This window comes from Centruroides vittatus, unplaced genomic scaffold (assembly GCF_030686945.1).
Source record: "Centruroides vittatus isolate TY-2023 unplaced genomic scaffold, ASM3068694v2 contig_1805, whole genome shotgun sequence".
Classification (NCBI taxonomy): domain Eukaryota; kingdom Metazoa; phylum Arthropoda; class Arachnida; order Scorpiones; family Buthidae; genus Centruroides; species Centruroides vittatus.
This window is the reverse complement of record NW_027121105.1, coordinates 5,445-30,277: the sequence shown is the minus strand read 5'-3', so window position 1 is coordinate 30,277 and position 24,833 is coordinate 5,445. Positions and strand designations below refer to the sequence as shown.

Here is a 24,833-nt window from a genome sequence, read left to right as displayed (position 1 = left end):
CAATCGATAGACTCAAAGAGACTTTTCCAAATCTTTTCATAAAATCCAATATCTAACAAAAATTTACATTTAATATTAAATTCTTTAAACTAAATATGATTTATAAAAAATACATTCAAAATAAGGCCATACCTTAATCTTCCACTCCGGTTCCAAATCGCAGATTGCAAATTCACGAATGTCTTGAAATCTATTTTGCATTTGAAAAATTAAAATTATATCAATAAATAGAACTAAACAATCAATAACTACAGTAGAATGAACAAATACCGTAAAAGCGATGCAGCATAGCAAACAGCCACATATAATACAAATGAACGAAAGCAAAATCATTATCAAGAACACCCAAAACTTATAAATCTCATGCATGTCGACATACAAATATTGGTAAAACCAAAAGCTTGTTCCCCAAATTATTCCAAAATAAACAATTACGAAAGCTATTTTGAGTTTTGTGTTCAGCTGATTTATAAAAATCCACAATTCTTTATGATGGATCATCAAATTTCGTAATTTTGATTTCAAATTTCTGTCATTTCTTATAATAGACAGTTCACGATAAAGTCCTTCATACTCTTTATGAGAAACAAGAATTACTAATGCACCGAGAAGTAGACCATGTGCTATTCCTCCTATAATTAAATTTGTTGAAAGTCCAGTGTCAACAGTACAAATCAGAGCTTCGAATCGAAATTGCTGTTTGTTTACTAGAGCAGGATAATAAACAGTCAGACTGAAAATTTGAAAAATAATCGTTAGTATTGTAGAAATAAAGGAAACGAAAAGGGAGGCGTTTCTCACTATATTATTATTGTCGAGAATCATTTTTTCATAGAAGTATCTGTTTCTTAGTCTCTTGATCAGATTGATCTTGTTGCGGCTTATAAAGGTCAGACCAATTGAATAAATCAAGAATATAATAAGAAATGAAATCTTCATTAATTTAGCATCCCTTGTGAACACTTGATACCACCCAAGACACAAAGCGTACTCTCCTAAACCAGGTAACGATTGCCATAAGAAAAGAGCAGTAAACTGCCATAACAGAAACTGAACAAATTGAAGGTATATTTTTTTTACATTTTGAATTTTATAACTATATAATCGTTGTTTACATAAACAAATTTCGCATACTTCGATACCATATATAAGGGCTGTTGTGCAGCAAGGTCTCAAGAAACAACTCATACAAATTTCTTCTTCGATATTTGAATACATTTTGTTTTAGTCGTTTATACTGTAAAACTCACTATAATGGAAAATTTACTAAATTACCGTTATATAAAAACACTGTTATCGAAAATCTGCAATTTTATCTGCCAATAGAAATTAATTTGCCCTGAATTTTATTAATTAATGGCAAATTAATATTTATCATGTCTTTCTAAGGTAAGGTTCTTAGTTTATGTGAACAAATTCCTGTGTAATGGATTTACGTCACAAATTAAAATGCGTTTATTTGTTTACCGAACCAAGGAATTTATTTTAACTAATTAAATTCGTGTTTAAATTAGTAAATTAAAACATGATCGATTTGGACATGAAATCACTTAAGTAGAGTGGTTGTATTTTATTTTTAATAAAGAAGGTATTACTTGTAGTCTTCAATAACATGAAAAATATTACAATCGTTATGTATCGATGAAGATTTTCTAGATGTACTAAAATTTTTGAATTTGTGTTCTATTATATACAATTCCCTGTATATTATTTATAGTCGCGGGGTTTGAGAAAACTTTGCGTGTAACTCTTTACTGAGTATTTAACATCCCTCTATTTGTCTGAATTCCATTGCATCGAACAGTATAGAATCGCTTTTGTATGAGTTATACCATCCCGTGCAAATTGAGTATTTATCTAAAGCCGGAATGGCTTGGATTGTTATTAAAGGTGTGACAATTAAATTCTAGGATTGGGGTAATAAAAGGACACAAATAACATATAATGAAAAACCCTTTTAATATGTTTCAAAGTAATCCCCTACAGGGCAATGCACTTTTCGCAACGCTTGTAGAAGTGCTTGAAACACTCGGCAAAGTCACTTCCATTGACAGCTCTCAATTTCCTTGGTCACATTGCGCTGTGTGTCTTCCAGGTCGTCGAATCTTCGTCCCTTCAATATGTTTTTGATCCATTAAAGAGGGGTCATCATCAACATCTTGAATGAGCTGTTGACACGCTTTCAGCCGGAGACGCTTTTGGCCCTCAGTGAGATAGTGTGGAACGAAGTGGGAGCAGATTTTTCTTTTGCCCAAATTTTCGGTGATTATTAAGCGAGTTTTTTTCAGATTGATACCAGTTATCTCCGCTATCATCCGAATAGACAATCGACGGTCATATCGCAGCAAGTCTCTGATTTTTTCGATGTTTGAACTAATTGAGGTCGTCCAGAGAGAGCATCGTCCTCAAAGTCTTCCTGACCATCTTTGAAACGCACAAACCATTCGAAAACACGAGAGAAGGATAGGGCATCAATCCTGTAAACTTGCTTTATGTGGGCATACATCTCTGTTACACTTTTACCCAACTTGTAACAAAACTTAATGTTCGCTTTTTCTTGCATGTCAAAAAACGTGACAGCACTTTTTCACAGCAATATGTGAATGGAGTACAGAAAAAGAAAGAGTTTCGAGACATGAACAAATCTTTGCAGAAAAGTAGCCAGATGGTTGAACTATTATGACAAGCTTAGACAAGTTTCTGCACGCTGATACTGCAGCGCAACACGACCAGTCCTGAAATTAAATTGTTACACCTTGTACCAGTGCAAATTTCAATAAAACCAGTTTGATTATTCGAATAAATCAATTTTTGAGTTTAATGCTTTAAATATTCCATTTGTTTTTTGCAGTCATAAGTATTAAATGGATTCAAGCTACTGACGAAAGTGACTTTCATACAGGGACTAAGAATAGAATTCTCAATATAACACTCAACGAATTTTTCAGTTTTTATCTACAGAGTAATTGTAAATGGAGGACACAATGTATTGTAAGACTATACTGCTGTATAACGAACTATTGTATTTTTCTAACTGAAGTTTTGTGGTTTTTTTTCCAACTTCGCATTAGTCGTCACATCAGATAACTCGACACATTTCCATTTCCCTTGAGGTGTCGACATATGTTCGAGTTTCTTGTGTTGATCCCAATGCAATCCTTGTCTATCCACAACTGCATAATTTCATACAGTATCCTGTACACAGCTGCCATTAATTCTGTTTCTAATCTGTCCTTATCGTTTTTTAAAATTCAATACATAGATGGGGCCATTTTTAGGACCGTATTTAAACTTTACATTCTGCGATTTCTTTCATAATGTTAGTTATACGTCTGTTAATAGTGAATTTCATGATTCCACTGGGTTTGCTGTTTTTTTTCAGGTTTGTTACATTCTAATCCGACATTCTAACGTGTTAGTTCCATATCCTAGTGTTGTAACCATTTGTTTTATTTTGTTCCGCTCATTCATTCTATTATCTTTCCGCAATATAAAAAACACTCTTCTGATGAGTGCCCGGAATGCCGCTAACTTATCTTGATAAGGATCATTCCAGTTGGAAGGGAAATACAGTGCGCTGTGTGTTGGCTTGATGTATACACTTGTGTGTACACTTGCGTTTTTAAACTCTACGTTTATATTCAAAAATGCAGTTGTAGCAAGCTTTATTACGCTACTTAGATTTTCAGCCCATCTTTGTTATTGTTAACCGTACAAACAATTTTTTGTATATTTTGAGTTATTTATTTAACAGTTTACTGTTCTTCATTATTTATATTAATTTTTAGTTATTTTTGCTTTATACTCAAATATTTAAAAATGGTTATTCTATTATTGTATTCCGTTTACAACAATATTTCACGGTTAAGATGATTTAAAAAAATAGCATCCTGAGGATGGCCTATTAGACTAGGTTGAAAACGTTTGCTGAGTAAAAGCGAAAGCCAAAAAGGTGTTTATAGACTGATTTTAAATTATCCTACTGATGATAATTTGGTTTATACAAATTCATAATAAAAATATTTCGTGTTGACAATGAAAAGTACCTCTTAACAACCAAAAGAATTTCACTTTTACTACATAATTATAAAAATTGATTTACATTGAATAATTTTAAAGAAAACATTTAACTACAATAAAAATGCAAAAAAGACAACGAATGGCGTGATTAATTGGTTAGTAAAATAATTTCTCCGCTCCTACTATTACGGGAATATTTAATTTCTTTTTAATTAACGATAAACTGAAGTATTTAGTAAAATTCAAAACTATGAATTTTAATATTTATATATTAATGTATAAATATCTATTCTATATAATTTCTTACAGAATATTTATTATTTAAACTGGTGTGATGATAGAATATGAATAAGAAAATATGACTTATCTAACTTTCTAGTGTACAAATTACTCCTCCCCTTGTCTCGAATGGAACCTTCACTAAGTACCCGTTTTTTTCTCTACATATGATAAAAATATATTGAAAAGAATTTTTAAAAATTACTATATTTTTAATAATAGAATATATTGATTTATATATTAATAATTAAATAACTGATATATATTAAATTAATATATATTGATAATTAAAAATATGTGTGCTCGCGTGTGTGTGAATGCACGCGTTGCATAAATCAGAAGTGTTTGAATGTGAATGCAAAATAACATTCGTAAAAAACATAGAAACAACTGGTGTAAAGAATATCAAACAATAATAATTACTTGGCATTTGTACAAGGAAATGTACCTTTATATTTTAGAACCGTGCAAAGATCTCATGTTTTCGAATGTCTTCTTATTAATTCATTCGAAAATATGAGATCTTTGCACTGTTCTGGAAAATAAATAAATATACGATTCCCCTGAACAAGTGCCATGTAATTATTATTGTTCAATATTCTTTACACCAGTTGTTTCTACGTTTATTACGAATGTTATTTCGCAGAGAAAAGTAAAAAAAAAACACTTCTGATTTATACAACTGTGCATGCACACACACGGAAGTACACATTTTAAAAATTACTTATTGCATAAATCCATATTTATTGAACTATAGTAGTAGAACTGTGTGTTTCTACTTTTGATGCCTGCATTCCAACGATGAGTAGTGCTTAAGTCCGGTGAACATCTTGTTATTTGGTTGATCATTCAGATCAAAACGAATTGAATAAGATTGAATTTTAGCTAAATATTTTTGCAAAATTATGATTAAATATCATGAAAAAATTAAAACAGTTCGAATATCGTTCAACAACAAATAATATTAAATTTTTTTATAATTAAGCAGACAGTTAATTTTTAACCCACAAGTATTTTATATTGTTAAGTAGTAAAGAAAATGCAAGAATTTACAATGTTATTATAGTTTTTTATGTGAATTTGTTAGTTTAGTAGAGTGGAATCTTTTAGGCGCCACATGAGTAATACTGTTTGTTGAAAGACTGCAAGCAATGACTGGTTAAGGAATAGTTTTGATAGGTAAGTATATAAGAAGTTTTTCATAAAATATCATAATAGATGACACCATCAAATGTTGCCGGGAAAGTTAAGCGACTCGTTGCAGAATTGTTTTCTGAGAAATTAGTTTTATCCAAGGTTTAGACTTAATGACGATTTTACTAATTGTTAGCACAAACAATTTTTATAAAACTCATTCATAACCTCAAAACTGAGATTTTTGCAGTTTTATAATTGTTAAAAATAAAACAAGTTTTTTCATATCATAACAGATGGCACCACTAAATGTCGCCTGCAAGCTTAAACAACTCTTTGCTGAAAGTTTTAAAACTTATTAATTTCCTACAATTTTTGGTAATACTAATCTGATGAATTTTATTTTGTATTCTATCCGTTAATTAGTAAGTGCGATAGTTCTTTTTTTTTATACATGCATTTATGCTTACTGATTTTTCTCCGTAATTAAACTGCAATGCAAAATAACACTAAGCAAATTGTTTTTGCTCATAACTCATTATGGTGTTTCGATAGTCATACACATTTTTTAAACAACTTAAGATAAAGAATGTACAGATAAGTATATTAAAATAATCAACAAAAATACTATAACCAGTTATTATAAATTTGACAAAAAGAAAAAAAAAGCTGTTATCACGCAAACGTTTATTTACGTGAAAAATGTGAATAAGACTCAATTGTTTTCATTCGAACCAGTAAAGTTGGTAAATGTCTGTTGACAGCTTCTATGAAAATTAGATACATTCTTCAAATTTAATAATCCCGAAAACACAGAATGTAAACTTGAAGCCATCTGAAAATGAAATAACTGAAAATTATTTTACAACATTTCTTTCACCAATACGCTGTAGAGCGTTCTCGAATTACTCGATATTGCAATCTATGTCAAGAGTGTTTTAAATTTTACAAATATTCAAACAGAGTTGGACAATTTAAATTGAAAAAAATTGTAACAGATATGTTTATAAAGCGCATTTAATAAAGGGTCAGGCAGTGACACTCAGCCCAATTTCATTTACTTGGCTGACTAACTATCTGCACCGGAGTTGCAGTTGTCAAAATCTGCGGTGGATTTTTCTGCTCTTCAAACGTATAACGTAATTTTCCATACGTTGTTCGGAAGGAAATAGCTTTCTTAGGAAGTGTTCAAAATTTCTGAATATTTTATAAAACTGCTGTCAAAAATTGACGTATCGAAAATTCCAATTAAAAATTGCTAAAAAGCTATATCGAAAAAAAAAACATACACGATGTAAAAAAATTACGCCAAGTACAAATTTATGACGATGTAGACGATAGTTGACATTTTTTTAGCAGTTTTTATTTGGTAAAGATAAGATTTACGCTTGGAGGTGAATTGCAGCGTCAATTCAAGCGCCAAGCTTAACTTTACCAAAAAAAAACTGCTAACAAGAATGTTGACTGTCGTCTAAATACTCATAAATTTTCGCCTGGTGTAATATTTCTATGTCTTCAATGTTTGTGTATGGATTGTAATACCATTCAAGACACAAAGCGTATTCTCCTAAACCAGGTAAGGATTGCCATAAGAAAAGAGCAGTAAACTGCCATAACAGAAAGTGAACATATTGAAAGTAATACAGCAAAAATAATAAATCCCTCTATACTAATAAATAGTCCTAATAGACAACAACTAACATAAAACAAAGAACACCGGAAATATTTTTAGAAAAAATTTCGACTTTAAAAACATAAGTATTTATTTTTCTCTGTTTTCAAAGGTCCTAAAATGCTTTGGAAACACCAGAAAAAAAAAACTAAAAAAGATACAAGCAAAGATTTAACGCAGCAAAGATTAATAGAAACTAAATCTCCGTGTATTAGACGAATGTCAAGACATTTATTTACATTAGTTCAACAGTTGCATGCAAAAAAAATATAAGAAAAAATCTTGTCATGCGGCATGTCGAGAAGTAATTGTTACTCTACAATTACATTCGACATCACAAACAAACCAGCATATCTGCTATGTGCTTTTCATACAATCATAAAAAAGTTACGATAAATTATACTGTTTTCTCTATCGAATGAATGAAAATTTCTCTATTTGAAAATATCGTATTTCGGCACGCGTAATTTCGAAATCAGTTAATATTGGTTCTTACATAAATTTGAAGCAGTTGTGTTAATGACAATACCTTAAAAGGGATTCTTTTATCGATGTAGAATAAACCTCCAATTGACGGAGTTAAAGAGACTTCCAAATCTTTTCATAAAGTCCAATATCTAACAAAAATTTACATTTAATATTAAATTCTTTAAAGTAAATATGATTTATAAAAAATACATTCAAAATAAGGCCATACCTTAATCTTCCACTCCGGTTCCAAATCGCAGATTGCAAATTCACGAATGTCTTGAAATCTATTTTGCATTTGAAAAATTAAAATTATATCAATAAATAGAACTAAACAATCAATAACTACAGTAGAATGAACAAATACCGTAAAAGCGATGCAGCATAGCAAACAGCCACATATAATGCAAATGAACGAAAACAAAATTATCATCACGAACACCCAAAACCTAATAATTTCATGCATGTCAACATACAAATGTGTGTAAAACAAAAAGCTTGTTCCCCAAATTATTCCAAAATAAACAATTACGACAAGTAATTTCATTTTTGTGTTCAGCTGATTTATAAAAATCCACAATTCTTCATGATGGATCATCAAATTTTGTAATTTTGATTTCTAATTTCTGTCGCTTCTTATAATGGACAGCTCGTGGTAAGTTCTTCATACTCTTTATGAGAAACAAGAATTACTAAAGCACTGAAAAGTAAACCGTGTGCTATTCCTCCTATAATTAGACTTGTTGCAAGTCCAGTGTCAGCAGTACAAATCAGAGTTACGAATCGAAATTGCTGTTTGATTACTAGAGCAGGATAATAAACAGTCAGATTGAAAATTTGAATAATAATCGTCAGTATTGTAGAAATAAAGGAAACGAAAAGGGAGGCGTTTCTCACTATTTTATTATTGTCAAGAACCATCTTTTCATAGAAGTATCTGTTTCTTAGTTTCTTGATCAGATTGATTTTGTTGCGACTTGTAAAGGTCATACCAATTGAGGAAGTAAAGAATGTTGCTAGAAATGAAACTTTTACTACTATAGCATCTTTTTTAAACACTTCATACCTGCCAAGACAAAATGCGTATTCTCCTAAACCACGTAACAATTGCCATAAGATAAGAGCAGTAAACTGCCATAACAGAAAGTGTACACATTGAAAGTAAATTCTTATTACATTCTGAATTTTAAAACTATATATTTGTTGTATACATGAACAAATTTTGAATCCGTCGTCACCATAAATAAGGGCTGTTGTCCAGCAGGGTCTCAAGAAACATCTCATGCAAATTTTATCTTCGATATTTGAATGCATTTTGTTTTAGTCGTTTAAAGTGTAAAACTTACTATAGAGGAAAATTTACTATAAAATTGCTGTTATATAAAGACCCTGATTTCAAAAATTTGCAATTTTATTCGCAGATAAATTTGCAAATTTGCATGATAATTTTTGTCATGTCCTTTATGGCAAGGTTCTAAGTGTATGTGACCAAATTCCTGACTAATGGATTTACATTAGAAAATTAAAAGGCATTTACTTGTTTACTCAGTCGAAGAATACATTTTAACTAAATGAAATTGTAATTAAATCATCAAATTAAGCGTGATCGATCTGGACATGAAATCACTTAAGCTGTGTGTTTTATAATATTTTTAACAAAGAAGGTATTAGTTGATGTACACAATAAAATGGAAGAAGATTAGAGTCGTTATGTATAAATAAAGATGTTTTAGATTAATAGAAATTACTGAAAATTTTAAAATCTGTTTTATATTTTATACAATTTTCTGTTTATTATTTATAGTTGCAGTTTAATAAAATGTTATATATAATTTTTTACTGATAATTTAACTCCGCACTATTTGTGTAAATTTCGTTGTATTAAACAGTACAGAATCGCTTTTGTATGAGTCATACCATTAATTGCAAATTGAGTATTTAGAATTTAAAATCAGAATGGCTTGGCATGTCATTACAATTGCAAATTTGAATAAAAACAGTTCGGTAGGTCGAATATATCAAAAATTGATATATTTGACTAAAGTTTGCAACATGCTCTTTTGCGAGACTCCATTTGCTAAAAGTTATGTTGCTTTTTCAGGAGCCATTTTTTGTTAGTTTTAAAAAATAAATTATTTATTATTATTTATTTTAAAAAGGAAAAATATTTAATTTTCAATATAGGCTTGAGTTTTTTTTAAAAGTTGTAAATACAAATAGGCGAGTAAAATTTTCATTAAGTGTTTTAGTTTAACGCTTTCAAATATTCCATTTGCTTTTTCGCAGTTATAAGTATTGATTTGATCGAAGCTAATAACGATAGTGGAGGGAGTTGGCTCGGCTTCGATGCTGTTGGTGACTTTTTGTTTCAACTTTGAAGTGTCGTTGAAGAGCTTGGACTTTTTCTGACGTTGTGAAGAGCTACGGGATAATTTAAGTTAAAATGGATAATCTAGGTTTAAAGTTAATTAGATATCTACTAGAAGTCTCGAACACAAATTCGTGTTAATAACAACCACATGGCTTTTTTCCACCTTTATTTAGTTGATACGATACGATACAAATCTAGATGTCTACTATTAATTTCTGGAATTGAGCCCAACCCTGGTCCGTTATCGAGATCCCCTCCGGACATCGAGAGGGTGGATATGCAAAAGAGATGTCGAGGCAGACCTCGTAAGGGGGATTCTAGTGAAACTGAAAGTCGTAATTTAACTGATGTTGTTGAAGAGAATCTTGTTGTATTAGACGGAACACCATTGAAACGGAATCCGGTGGGAGTAAGAGATGCAAATATTCAGGACTATTTTACTTTGTCAGCTGTTGCGGAGAATGATCTTGGTGAGGAGCCACGATACACCATTAAAGCAGTGTATGATCTAATTCAAGAGAAGTTATCTCAACTCTCTGTTGATTTGGGTGCAATTAAGGTAATTTTTTCACCTTTGCTTTCTTTTGAAAGACAGATTAAAGATATGATGGTCAAGGCCAATCTGTTAATCCAGGGTGTTATGAAGCTGTGCGCCAAGACTCATTTGGGTTCTATCCAAACTCAGTTTAACTTATTTCAGTCCTTGGTTTTTAACTCTGTGAGCTATGCATATCATTTATGGTGTCTCTCCAATGTTCAGAAGATGAAAATTATACAGAATAAATTCATACGTAGGGTGTTTTGGTTGGATTATAAAACCCCGGGAAGTGTGTTAAGATTGGAGACAAGTAGATTTAGTCCTATGGCGCTCTTCATAAAAAGATGTATAAAGCTGATAATTAAGCTAAGAGACAGTGGTGGAATTACATTCAATCTCTTATATCAATTATATAAAAATTCCATACAGAAACCATCAAAAAATAACTGGGTTTTTCTAATTTCTAAAATGATAAACGGTTTTGGCTGCTCTATTGAACCATTTATATTCTCGTCAGATCTTGAAGAAGTGTGTCAACAACTTATTTGGAATGTTGTTGATATTTCTCAATCGCGAGACATAGAAGACATTCGTTTAAGAATATCACTAAATTGTTATAGTTCGATATTATTATACCCAAGTAATAATAGTTATATATTTTCGAATATGCCGTTTAGAATGAAGAGACTTTTTATTCAACTTCGACTTAATTCTAATACTCTAATGATAGATAACAAACTGTATATATATGAGAATAATTTATGCCCAAGATGTTATGTCTTTTTCCAAAAATCATCTGATTTGCAAATGTGAGAAGAGCCTAAAGTTAAGGCAGAAATATGATCTTATCGGTTTAAATGAATGTGATTCGGTGAAAGCGATGTATAGAATATTCCATCGGGCAAAATATCGATTTATTTGCAATTTATATAATTATGTTATAAAGTTTTTTGATACTTAATTGTTCTTGTAATATTCGTTATGATACATTTAAGTGGAATAACTCCCTTTGTAACAGGCTGAGGCCTTATACTAATAAATTTGATTTGATTTTTTTTAATGACGTGAGTGATTTTCGTACAGGGAGTAATAATAAAATTCATACAAACTCCTCTTTGTCTACACGAGCTCATATCTATTTTATACATACAGCAATTAATTTAATTCAGTAAATAGTTCTAATAGTAGACGCAAGTGTTTATATATGTACTGTACGTAAGTGCTCAAGCACAGATAATATTATAGTAACTCATAGTTGCATTAAGATATTTTAAACTTGTGCACATTTCCATTATGGATTGTCAGAAAGATGTAAGTAAACTTACACGCTTAATTGCCTACGGAATAAATCAAATGTATAACAAATTACACTATAATTATAAGAAATTAAACACGTGTTTTGATATAAGGAGTAGCCTATCTTTAATGCTTTCTCTTTAAAAATAATTACATAATTTCTAGAAACATTCTGCATTAAAAAACTCTTCTTAATTTACGAAAAAAAAAAATTATTTCGTTCAGCAATATATATTTATTTGTTTATATTATTTTAACGGGATGACTATTGTTTAAATACTTATTTATTTTCAATACTTCTCTGATAGTTTTTTACCTGCTAATATTGTTTTATCGTAAGGAACGCATAAAAGCTCTTATAGGCTTAAAGGAAGATGGATTTATATATATTCAAACACTTGTTTTATTTTACAGTATACAGCGACTTGTATACTTATGTCTTATTCGTGAAGTCGCAATTTCCCAATACGCTAATGATTGATTTCTTAATGCAAGTTCTGACACCTTCAATGCGTTATGTGGAGTCACACATGCACTATATTTGAATAAGAAGAAAAAAGTCAACTTATAGGGCCTACTATCACTAGAAAGTGACTGTTATTAACCAAAAAAAGTAGCTTTCTATTAGGGTAGCAAAATGTTTTTATTGACCCGTACCAACAGAAAAAGTGATAAAACAATGGCAACTATAAGAAAATTTCTCATTACGAAACGTATGTTGCTCAATAGCAAATTGCAATGTATATAACTTAAGGTTTATTTAAATAACAGATGAGAGGAATTATTCCTATCAAAATCATTAACTGCGAAATCGGGAGAATATCTGAAAATAAGGAATTCGAGATTTTCAAAGAACAAAAGGCAATCGAATCTCAGCATATCAATGCGTTCGAAAGAACCCATTGTATAGGAAATGTCACATAATTATGAAGACAAGACAAAAAATTTCAATATTCGTTATAAAGAAAGGAAAGCAAATTTTGCTTTGAATTAGGCACATCTTCCACGTGTTTATTTACACATGAAAGATGTGCCATTAGCACTCGACGTAACATTATTAAGTTCATTTCTACCCGAAGATCTATTGATATAACCGCAACAATAAAAAATGTAGTAAACAGTTGCAAAGACTTTTCTGGCAACTAGGAGAGTTCGCAACTAGCTCTTTTGCGAGACTCCATTTGCCAAAAGTTATGTTGCCTCTTTATGTGCCACTTCTTGTAAGATTTATTAAAAGTAAATTATATATTATTAATTATTTTAAAAAGGCAAAATATTTAATTTTGAAAATAGACTTGATGTTTAATTTTAAAAATTTAAATACCAATAGGCGAGTAAAATTTTCATTAAGTCTAACACCATTCGAGATATGAAACGTCATTTCCCCTACTTCATTCTCCATCCCATCGATTTTTTACCACCAAAAGTTAACAACACTAACGCCCCTTATAAAAACTTATCATGTAAAATTTCTGTGATATTTTGCCTTTTTTTTCGTTTCGACTTTCGTTTTGATCGACGTTCGGCGGATTTTAATTAATTAAATATTTAAGTAATAAACGTAATGTAAACGTAAAATATCTAACTAATAATTATAGTGACCTGTAATGTTGCAATAAGTAATCGCTCATTTTCTCTTATGCTCTACTAAAATAATAACGACCTATTTCAGTCTGAATTTTTGTTTTATTTAGCTAAAAGAATCGATACTTAAATTTTGCCCGTTCTAACGTCCTCTGTAGCTTGCTGAAAGCTTTTTTCAGTCCAAAAACCTTTTTGAGAAGTCCTTATATAATTTCTATGCATATCCTGCAATAAAACGAGAAAACAAAAATTTATTAAAAATAGGCCTATTGGAATTCAACTAACAAAAAATAGTCATGTTACCCCAAGAAAAATGTGGTATATTTCCCATTTGTCAAAATAAGGTGCCTAGTGGAGTCACGTGTTCTAGCATATTTGATCGGGATCGGCAGTAGCTCACAATGGAAACTTTAGAACCTTAACTACATCACACATTAATTCCGCAATTTTTCTGCAAGTGCCTTCAAAAGTGATCTAGAAACGCAACAGAACATTTCCAAAATTTGAATAATTATCGTTTACTCTGTAAGGTCCGAATAATATCCAGTTAATTAAAAATTTCGAAAACCGTGCATTTAATATATATGTTACAGTCAAAACTTGTTTTCAGTTAGAACGCGTTTTAACTAGTTGAAACTAGTTCATACTGATGTCTCTGTTAAAACCCGTTTTGTCTAGTTAAAACTAGTTTTAACTCAAATTCATTTTTGACTAGCAATAAATTCTAGTTTTAACTACACAAAACGGGTTTTAACAGAGACATCCAGTATAAACTAGTTTCAATTAGATAAAACCGGTTCTAACTAAAAAACGGGTTTTGACTGTAACATATATAATTTATCACTATAAATTATTTTCGCATTGTAAGAAGAGGGAATCTGTGAAACATGAAGACCTTTGAATTCCTTTCGGTCATTCTTGTCTTCAGTGTGATGATTGGTAAGTCATCTGTCATTCATTTATAGATGTATGAAATATTTCATAAAATACAGTTTATATAATATACAAATATTTTACAATTTTATGGCAATTTTTAACATTTTTTCAGCTACTTTTCCAATGGTACAAGGTATGTGTATGGCGTGCAAAATTGTAGATCCTACTTGTATCCCTTTTGGAAAATGCATAAATAATAAATGCCTATGCCCCCCGAATCGAAGTCATGTTTCACACACCAAAAATAATGATCAAAAAATAAGAATGGTAATATAAATTTACGGGGAATTAAAAATTAAACATGTTGAAATGCATAGTTAATCCATGTTTGCTTTTTAAACAAGATTTAATTTATAAATTTATAATATGATAATTACTAATTAAAACATTTTTATACATTTAAAATTTCATATAGAAAACTCGTTATAATTGATGAAATATAAAATAATTTTTTTATCAAAACGGACTCATTTTGCTTATATTACTTAATAAAGAATATACGATAACATTAGACGTCAAATTATTTTATATAGAAAAAATTGAAGGAAATATTTATTCAGCACGTAACGTCACATCCATTCCAAACTATTCTTAAATATTATTCTGACCTTTAATTATAAGATATATTCCGCACAGCTGCCCATAGGACAGATGACGGAAGAAGCTCGAAAAGTGTGCAATAAAAATATAAAAATATACTGTACAGAGATCATTGCGCCAGAAAATGAATAACAAGTATTTTAAACTTTTTTTTATTGAGTTCGGATCCCGTAACCACTAACAAGCGAAGATTTCAAAAGAATAAATATCAACATTTTGCAAAAGAAGCGGTACACTTATTAAAATCTCCACTCATAGGTTCCTCTATTCATCTATCGGAATATTCGCAAAGACGATATAGTTAATAAACAGATGTATTTGCAATTTCTCTGTTGTATTTTGTTACACATCCTTGACAATATAATTGAGAAAAGCATAGCTTCTCCACTGATACATTTATACAACAATAAAAATTTAATCAAGATAAAGGCAAACTACATTTTTAAAAATAATTTATTAACTTTAACACTACATAAAGTGTGCTATACAATTTTACTCGATGCATTACAGTGAGAAATGTTACTTGAGATGAAATAGTTTTTTATTGATATTTTTGAAATAGGAAAACACTACATTTCTTATGACACACGTTGACTCTACATATTTTAACTTATAAACATATTCTATACAATGTGAATGAAGGTTTATTGATGATCTGCACACATTTGTCTTTTGTTTATATAGAGGCATATGGCACGATTCTGTACACTTACTTTAAAGCTTACTAATTTTGTAAAAATTTTTCTTTTAGTAATTATTATACATTCGTAACATTACATGTAAATTAAAGGTTTGTGAAGGATAATTGTACAATAAATCCCCTTTGTGACTTATTATCCTTCACGAATCTTTAATTATCACTTATTCTACAAGTATCTTTCCAAGCCTACATAACATGCACATTATAAATGTCGCCTGTCAATACAGCTTGTCGATGCAAAAGAAAATGGAAGTGTAAGCCCTTCTGTTTGCTTTGAAACTCCTTCTAAATTCTTAATAATAAACATTTAAATGCTTAATCTAAAACTTTTCTTCGTACACTATCATAGAAACTTTTTAAAAAAAAAAAAAAAAAAAAAACAAACTACCGATATCAGAGTCTATCGCAATTTTCCCGGCATACTGTGTTATCGGTACGTTTTACAAACCGGTCATTTTTCTTTACATATTTATTTTCCATTCTTCTCGTTAAAATTGTTTTGCCACGGGGCGCACTTGACCAGGGCCATGGATATACCGTGCTGTAATACGAACCCATTAGTAAAGCCATCTGGTAAAAACTATATATATATATATTGCAATAAATGCAATTAATTTGCTTTTATAATGTTTTCTAGATTACTTTGTATTTTAGGAACCGTTATTTAAAAATGCACACTGTAATAATCATTATGCTTAAATTCTTAATATAACGAATACTTGTTTCGGTGTTGGTTACAATACAGCAATTAGATTGTTAGGATGACTTATTTTGCACATGTTGAGAGAGGCAAAGCACAAATTATACAAGCCATATATTAATACCCGAATGGTTCGTAAAGAGAGACAAAAAAGTAAAATGGCGTCTGCAAAATATATCAAGAAGTTTAGTTAGAGACCTCATCCATACGTATGCCTGGATGAGAACTTTATGAACAGTTCTCACTTGTATAAAGTTACGAATTATAATTGCAATGCGCAGCTCAATGCGCCCGCGAAAATTCAAAAATACAAGAATGAAGTATATTACCATGTAACCCAGTGAGAACTGCTTGCCTATGATTTTAGTTAAAAATACAACAACTTTTATATTAAAATGATAGGCAAGCAATTCTGTTAAGAGCACTCGCACTGAACATTTCGCTTCATGCAGTCTATTTTGCAACTTTTTTAAAATGATGTCAATCTCAAAAATCTCGGGATCAAAAAAACTTTATCCCGAAAATTTTGAGACTAAAAAGTGGTCGGGATCTCGGGTTTAAATCCTCTACTCATAACTTATAATGTGGTTTCGATAGTCATACATATCCTTTAAACAACTGAAGATATAGAATGTAAAGGGAATTATATTAATTAAAATAGTAAACAAAAATACTATAACCGGTTATTCTAAATTTGACAAAAAAGCTATCACACGAAAGTTTATTTACGTGAAAAATGTGAATAAAGCTCAATTGTTTTCATTGAAACCAGAAAAGTTGGTGAATGTCTGTTGACAACTTCTACGAACATTCGACACATTCTTCAACTTTAATAATCCCGAAAACACAGAATGTAAAGTTGAGGCCATCTAAAAATGAAATGAATGAAAATTGTTTTAGAATAATTCTTTTACAAATATATTGAATAGCATTTTCGAATTACGCGACATTGCAATCTATGTCAAGAGTATTTTAAATTTTGCAAAATTTCGAGCAGAATTCTTCAATTTAAATTGAATAAAATTGTGACAGATATGTTTTTTGAAAGTGCATTTAATAAAGAGTCGCGGCAGTGGCTCTCGGCCAAGTTTTATTACTTGTCTAATTGACTATATACACAAGAATGGGAATTGCCAATATTTTCAGCCGATTTTTTGGCTCTCCATACGTATAACTTAATTACGAATATCTTGTTTGGAAAGCAATCGTTTTCTTACGAAGTGTCCAAAATTTCAAAATATTTTATTAAACTGTTGCCGAAACATAACCAATTGAAAAGTGCATAAATTGCCAAAAACCTACATCCATAAAAAAACATTTTACATGTAAAAAAATTATGCCAAGTAAAAATTTATGGCGATGTAGATGATGCTCAACATTTTTCTTAGCAGTTTTTCTTTGGTAAATATATGCTTGGTGCTTGGAAGGGAAATGCAGAAAATAATAATACAGGCAAAAATCTTATGGGTGTAGCTTTCACAAGCCAATCTCAACTCAATTAAAACAAAAAAAAAAAACAAAGAAACCTGCTAACAAGAATGTTCACTATTCTCTAAATAGTCATAAATTTTTACCCGGAGAAATATTTTTATATCTTCGAAGTTATTGTCTGGGTTGTAATAGCAAAATACAACAGAAATAATAAATCTCTCTAAACTAATAAATAGTCTTAATACACAGCAATTAACATAAAACAAATAACAGAAATATTTTTGCGAAATATTTCGATTCTAAAAACAAAAGTATTTATTCTTTTTTGTTTTCCAAAGTACTAAAATATTTTGGAAACACCAGAAAAAAAATTTAAAAAGGCGCAAAGAAAGATTTAACACAGCCAAGATGTAATAGAAACTAAATCTCACTGTATTAGACGAATGTCAATATATTTCTTTACATTGGCTGTAATTCAACACTTGTATGCAAGAAAATAGTAGAAGAAATCTCGTCATACAGCATGTCGAATACAATTGTTACCATAACAAACAAACCAGACACGTGCTATGTGCTTTTCATACAATCACAAATATATTTTCGAAAAACTATAGTGATTTCTTTGAAAGATTCCTTCAAAATTTCGTACTACTACACGCGTAATTTCGAAATATTCCGATATGCATTCTTACATAATTTTAAAAAGTGGTGTTAATGATAATACCTTAAAAGGGATCCTTTTATCGATGTAGAATAAACCTCCAATCGATAGACTCAAAGAGACTTTTCCAAATCTTTTCGTAAAATTCAATATCTAAAAAAATTTACATTTATTATTAAATTTTATCAAACTAAATATGATTTATAAAAAATACATTTAAAATAAGGCCAAACCTTAATCTTCCATTTCGGTTCCAACTCGCAAATTGCAAATTGACGAATGTCTTGAAATCCATTTTGCATCTGAAAAATTAAAATTATATCAAAAAATAGAATTAAACAGTCAATAACGACAATGAAAAAGTACCGTAAAAGCGATGCAGCATAGCAAACAGCCACATATAATGCAAATGATCGAAGACAAAATCATAATCAAGAACACCCAAAACTTAATAATTTCATGCATGTCAATATACAAATAAGCGTAAAACAATAAGCTTGTTCCCCAGATTATTCCGAAATAAACAATTACGAAAACTATTTTGAGTTTTGTGTTCAGCTGATTTATATAAATCCACAATTCTTGATGACGGATCATCAAACTTCGTAATTTTGATTTCAAATTTCTGTCATTTCTTATAATAGACAGCTCCCGATAAAGTTCTTCATACTCTTTGTGAGAAACAAGAATTACTAAAGCACCGAAAAGTAGACCATGTGCTATTCCTCCTATAGTTATACTTGCTCTAAGTCCAGTGTCAACAGTACAAATCAAAGCTTCGAATCGAAATTGCTGTTTGTTTACTAGAGCAGGATAATAAACAGTCAGACTGAAAATTTGAAAAATAATCGTCAGTATTGTAGAAATAAAGGAAACGAAAAGGGAGGCGTTTCTCACAAGATTATTATTGTCGAGAACCATTTTTTCATAGAAGTATCTGTTTCTTAGTCTCTTGATCATATTGATCTTGTTGCGGCTTGTAAAGGTCAGACCAATTGAATAAGTAAAGGTTATTGTGAGAAATGTAATTTTTACTATTTTTGCATCCCTTTTAAACACTTCATACCATCCAAGACACAAAGCGTATTCTCCTAAACCAGGTAACGATTGCCATAAGAAAAGAGCAGTAGACTGCCATAACAGAAAGTGTACACATTGAAGGTAAATTTTTTTTATATTTTGAATTTTAAAACTATATAATCGTTGTGTACATGAACAAATTTCGCATACGTCGATACCATAAATAAGGGCTGTTGTCCAGCAAGGTCTCAAGAAACAACTCATACAAATTTCTTCTTCGATGTTTGAATACATTTTGCTGTAGTCGTTTAGAGTTTAAAAGTATATATAATGGAAAATTTACTATAAAATTGCTGTTATATAAAGACCCTGGTTTCAAAAATTTGCAATTTTATTCGCAGATAAATTTGCAAATTTGCAAGATAATTTTTGTCGTGTCTTTTATAGCAAGGTTCTAAGTGTATGTGACCAAATTTCTGACTAGTAGATTTACTTCAAAAACGAATGCGTTTACTTGTTTATTCAGTAGAAGAATACATTTTAACTAATTGAAATTGTGATTGAATTAGCAAATTAAGCGTGGTCGATCTGGACATGAAATCACTTAAGTTGTGTGTCATATAATATTTATAACAAAGAAGGTATTAGTTGTAGTACACAATAAAATGGAAGAAGATTGCAGTCGTTTTGTATAAATAAAGATGTTTTAGATGAATAGAAATTACTGAAAATTTTTAAATCTGTTCTATATTTTATACAGTTTTCTGTTTATTATTTATAGTTGCAGTTTAATAAAATGTTATATATAATTTTTTACTGATAATTTAACTCCGCACTATTTGTGTAAATTTCGTTGTATTAAACAGTACAAAATCGCTTTTGTATGAGTAATACCATTAATTGCAAATTGAGTATTTGGAATTTAAAATCAGAATGGCTTGGCATGTCATTACAATTGCAAATTTGAATAAAAACAGTTCGATTAGTCGAATATATCAAAAATTGATATATTTGACTAAAGTTTTCAACATGCTCTTTTTGCGAGACTTTATTTGCTAAAAGTTATGTTGCTTTTTAGAAGCCATTTTTTGTTAGTTTTAAAAAATAAATTATTTATTATTATTTATTTTAAAAAGGAAAAATATTTAATTTTCAATATAGGCTTGAGTTTTTTTAAAAGTTGTAAATACAAATAGGCGAGTAAAATTTTCATTAAGTGTTTTAGTTTAACGTTTTCAAATATTCCATTTGCTTTTTCGCAGTTGTAAGTATTGATTTGATCGAAGCTAATGACGAGAGCGATTTTCGTACAGGAAGTAATAATAAAATTCATACAAACTCCTCTTTGTCTACACGAGCTCATATCTATTTTATACATACAGCAATTAATTTAATTCAGTAAATAGTTCTAATAGTAGACGCAAGTGTTTATATATGTACTGTACGTAAGTGCTCAAGCACAGATAATATTATAGTAATTCATAGTTCCATTAAGATATTTTGAACTTGTGACACTTCCATTATGGATTGTCAGAAAGATGTAAGTAAACTTACACGCTTAATTGCCTACGTAATAAATCAAATGTATAACAAATTACACTATTATGATAAGAAATTAAACACGTGTTTTGATATAAGGAATATCTTTAATGCTTTCTCTTTAAAAATAATTACATAATTTCTAGAAACATTCTGCATCAAGAAACTCTTCTTAATTTACGAAAAAAAAATTATTTCGTTCAGCAATATATATTTACTTCTTTATATCATTTTAACTGGATGACTATTGTTTAAATACTTATGTATTTTTAATACTTCTCTGTTAGCTGCTAATATTGTTTTACCTTAAGAAACGCATGAAAGCTCTTATAGACTTAAAAGGAGATGGATTTATATATATTCAAACACTTGTTTTATTTTACAGTATACAGCGACTTGTATACTTATATGTCTCATTCGTCAAGTTGCAATTTTCCAATACGCTAATGCTTGCAATCTTAATGCAAGTTCTGACACCTTCACTAGGGGAGAGCGGGGCTAAAAGTTCCTGGGGTAAGTTGTTCCGATTGAAATAGCTCCACAAGGGAAAAATATATATATAATTAGTAAATATGTCATGAAATCGAACGTTTCTGCGCACCGACGGCAGCTATCTTAATCAGGCCAGTGACGTCCGGTACATTGGAAAGAGAGCCTGTACGTCGCTGATCCACATAAGTAAATATTTTCGTGTTTGATATTTTTGGTATATCTGGCGAATTTAAATAATTAGCGATTAGTTGTTTGGTATTTTTATTCAAAAATATATCGAGTATCTTGATATACTACGCTAAAACTGTATATGTCTCGTAACCTAATCTAGTAGTTGCTGTTTTGAACCCATGTGTTATCGGGGCTAGATGTTCCCTTCTTTGGGGGCATGTTGTGACCTTGGAACAACTTGCCCCAGTTCATCTGTACCGGTAATGCAGTAAAAATAATGTTTTTTTCCTTTTGCAGTATGCGGACTTACATTCGAAAAACAACACGGAGTTCTGTACCTCAGGAGTTGATGCAAAGAGCTGCAGATGCAGTTATTAAAGATGGTTAAAAAATAAAAACTGTTGCCAGAGAATTAGATATTTGTCATATGACGTTATATAGATTTGTAAAGAAGTTGAAATCTGGAGTAGAAAACGCTGCGATTGGCTACAAAAAAGTAACATTGGTCTTTATTGAAGAACAGGAAAACAAGTTAGCAGAGTATTTGTTAAATGTAAGCTTTACTGACGAAAGACAAATCTTGGATCAGCCAGGGTCATCAGGAGTTGTAAATTTGCCTGCAACTTCTGGTGTTATACAAGAACTTGGAAAGGATGTTCCTTTCTCCCCTTTTCTTTAAGTAAAAGTTATAAATGTTGAAACGTAAAAATGTTTTCTTTATAATAAATTTAAGAAAAACAACTAATTATTGATAAGATATTATTGATTAGTCTTTAAATACATACTTAGTTAAATAAATTATTGTTTTTTTTTACATATTACACCTTCCATAGATCTTGTAACAACTTGCCCCACCCTGTTAACAACTAGCCCCGAACCGGGGTAAGTTGTTACTTTCCGACTTTAGGTATTGTATTATTAATTATAAAAAAACTTACAAAAAATCAACCCCAAAAACTGTATTTATAGCAAAGTTAGATATATTACTAAATTTTAATCTCTTAATACTTATGCTAGAATTATGTTTCCTTAACAAAATATAAGGTTGATTAAAAAACGGAACTTGTAGCCCGCTCTCCCCTACGTTATGTGGAGTCACACATGCACTATATTGGAAGAAGAAGAAAAAAGTCAACTTATAGGGCCTACTATCACTAGAAAGTGACTGTTATTAACCAAACAAAGTAGCTTTCTATTAGGGTAGCAAAATGTTTCTGTTGACCCGTACCAACAAAAAAAGTGATAAAACAATGGTAACTATACGAAAATTCTCATTACGAAACGTATGTGGCTCAATAGCAAATTGCAATGTATATAACTTGAGGTTTATTTAAATAACAGATGAGAAAAATTATTCCTATCAAAATCATTAACTGCGAAATCGGGAGAATATCTGAAAATAAGGAATTCGAGATTTTCAAAGAACAAAAGGCAATCGAATCTCAGCATATCAATGCGTTCGAAAGAACCCATTGTATTGGAAATGTCATATAATTATGAAGACAAGACAAAAAATTTCAATATTCGTTATAAAGAAAGGAAAGCAAATTTTGCTTTGAATTAGGCACATCTTCCACGTGTTTATTTACACATGAAAGATGTGCCATTAGCACTCGACGTAACATTATTAAGTTCATTTCTACCCGAAAATCTATTGATATAACCGCAACAATAAAAAATGTAGTAACCAGTTGCAAAGACTTTTCTGGCAACTAGGAGAGTTTGCAACTAGCTCTTTTGCGAGACTCCATTTGCCAAAAGTTATGTTGCCTCTTTATGTGCCACTACTTGTAAGATTTATTAAAAATAAATTATATATTATGAATTATTTTAAAAAGGCAAAATATTTAAGTTTGAAAATTAACTTGATGTTTAATTTTAAAAATTGTAAGTACCAATAGGCGCGTAAAATTTTCATTAAGTCTAACACCATTCGAGATATGAAACGTCATTCCCCTACCTCATTCCTCTTACCTCCTTTTTCATCCCATCGACCTTTTACCACCAAAAGATAATAACAGTAACGCCCTTCATAAAAACTCATCATGTAAAATTTTTGTGATATTTTGCCCTTTCTTTCGTTTCCACTTTCATTTTGATCGACGTTCGGAGGATTTTAGTTAATTAAATATCTAAGTAATAAACGATTCTAATATTCTACCTTAAAGGACTAACCGAAAAGACAAGCAGTGAGAAGATAACAAGGCGGTAATAACCCCACTACTTTTTTTTTTCTCTCCCACTCGCAAGACTCCAATAGATAGAAACTGATTAAATATGCTTCAAAGTCAATCATCATTATGATATGTAGACTTATATTACAACCTTAGTCAAAACATTCGATTATTAATGATAGGAATCTGTCAAACAGACAGAATTATGAGGTAAGACGAGTAACAGTAATCACTAGAAAATGTCCGTAACTCGTCGAATCGACCCATTTTTGACAGCTCATATCAGCAAACCCCGGACACAACTCGAACTGAGAATGCATTAAATCACAATCACCTGAGATCGTTCTCGCGCGGTTCACAGAGGGGTTCGTTCCCGATCATCGGTGCGGTCAGAAGGAGACCGAACTAACTACTGGACTTCATACCTTTGGTCTCGACGTATAGAACCGTTAACATTCGCCTTTAGTACAATTGCCGAAAGAGGTATTAATTTTGAAGTTTTTATGTAAAATCTCTTTTTTGACAACTTGGATATTAAGTTAGACTTAGGTTTAAGGAAATAGCTACTCGCGAGCAATATTTGCTTTGCCGCGAGTAAACAGAACTTCTGTTAATATTATGTTACTTTACAATGAAAATGTGTTATGTTGCGTCTGTAACCTTTTTGTTGCTTATATTAAATGTTTTAAATTTATTTAAATGGTTATAGTAACTTGTGTATTGCCGACACCTTATCGACCACCTCGCTGACCCTCCCACTCGCTGTATCTGGAAGACTACCATCCACTGATTCCGTGACGGTCATTACCTGACAGACGTCGGAAAATGAGTTAAGCCTCGCGGCGTAACCCCCGATTTCTCACATTTCCTTTCTTAATCTTTTTTCATCCTGAAATATTATACAAACAATTGTACTAGTAAGCAAAATTTGCATTTATTGGTCTGAATATTTATAATAATGAAACTGTAAAAAACAAAATAATTTTGAAATTGTGAGTCTGTTAATCTTAATCCTTACAAAATCTTTGCACATTTGTCTTTTAATAG

At 30.5% G+C, this 24,833-nt stretch overlaps 1 long non-coding RNA gene across 1 annotated transcript; it reads right to left on the bottom strand.

Annotated features, from left to right (window-relative positions):
• LOC136969785 (uncharacterized) lies at window positions 1-18,858 on the bottom strand. The gene is made up of 3 exons (XR_010879867.1): window positions 18,757-18,858; window positions 18,624-18,692; window positions 1-52 (listed from the first exon to the last, which is right to left on the bottom strand). It is a non-coding gene; the product is annotated as an uncharacterized lncRNA (long non-coding RNA).
• Between the last annotated feature and the right edge of the window lie 5,975 nt (window positions 18,859-24,833).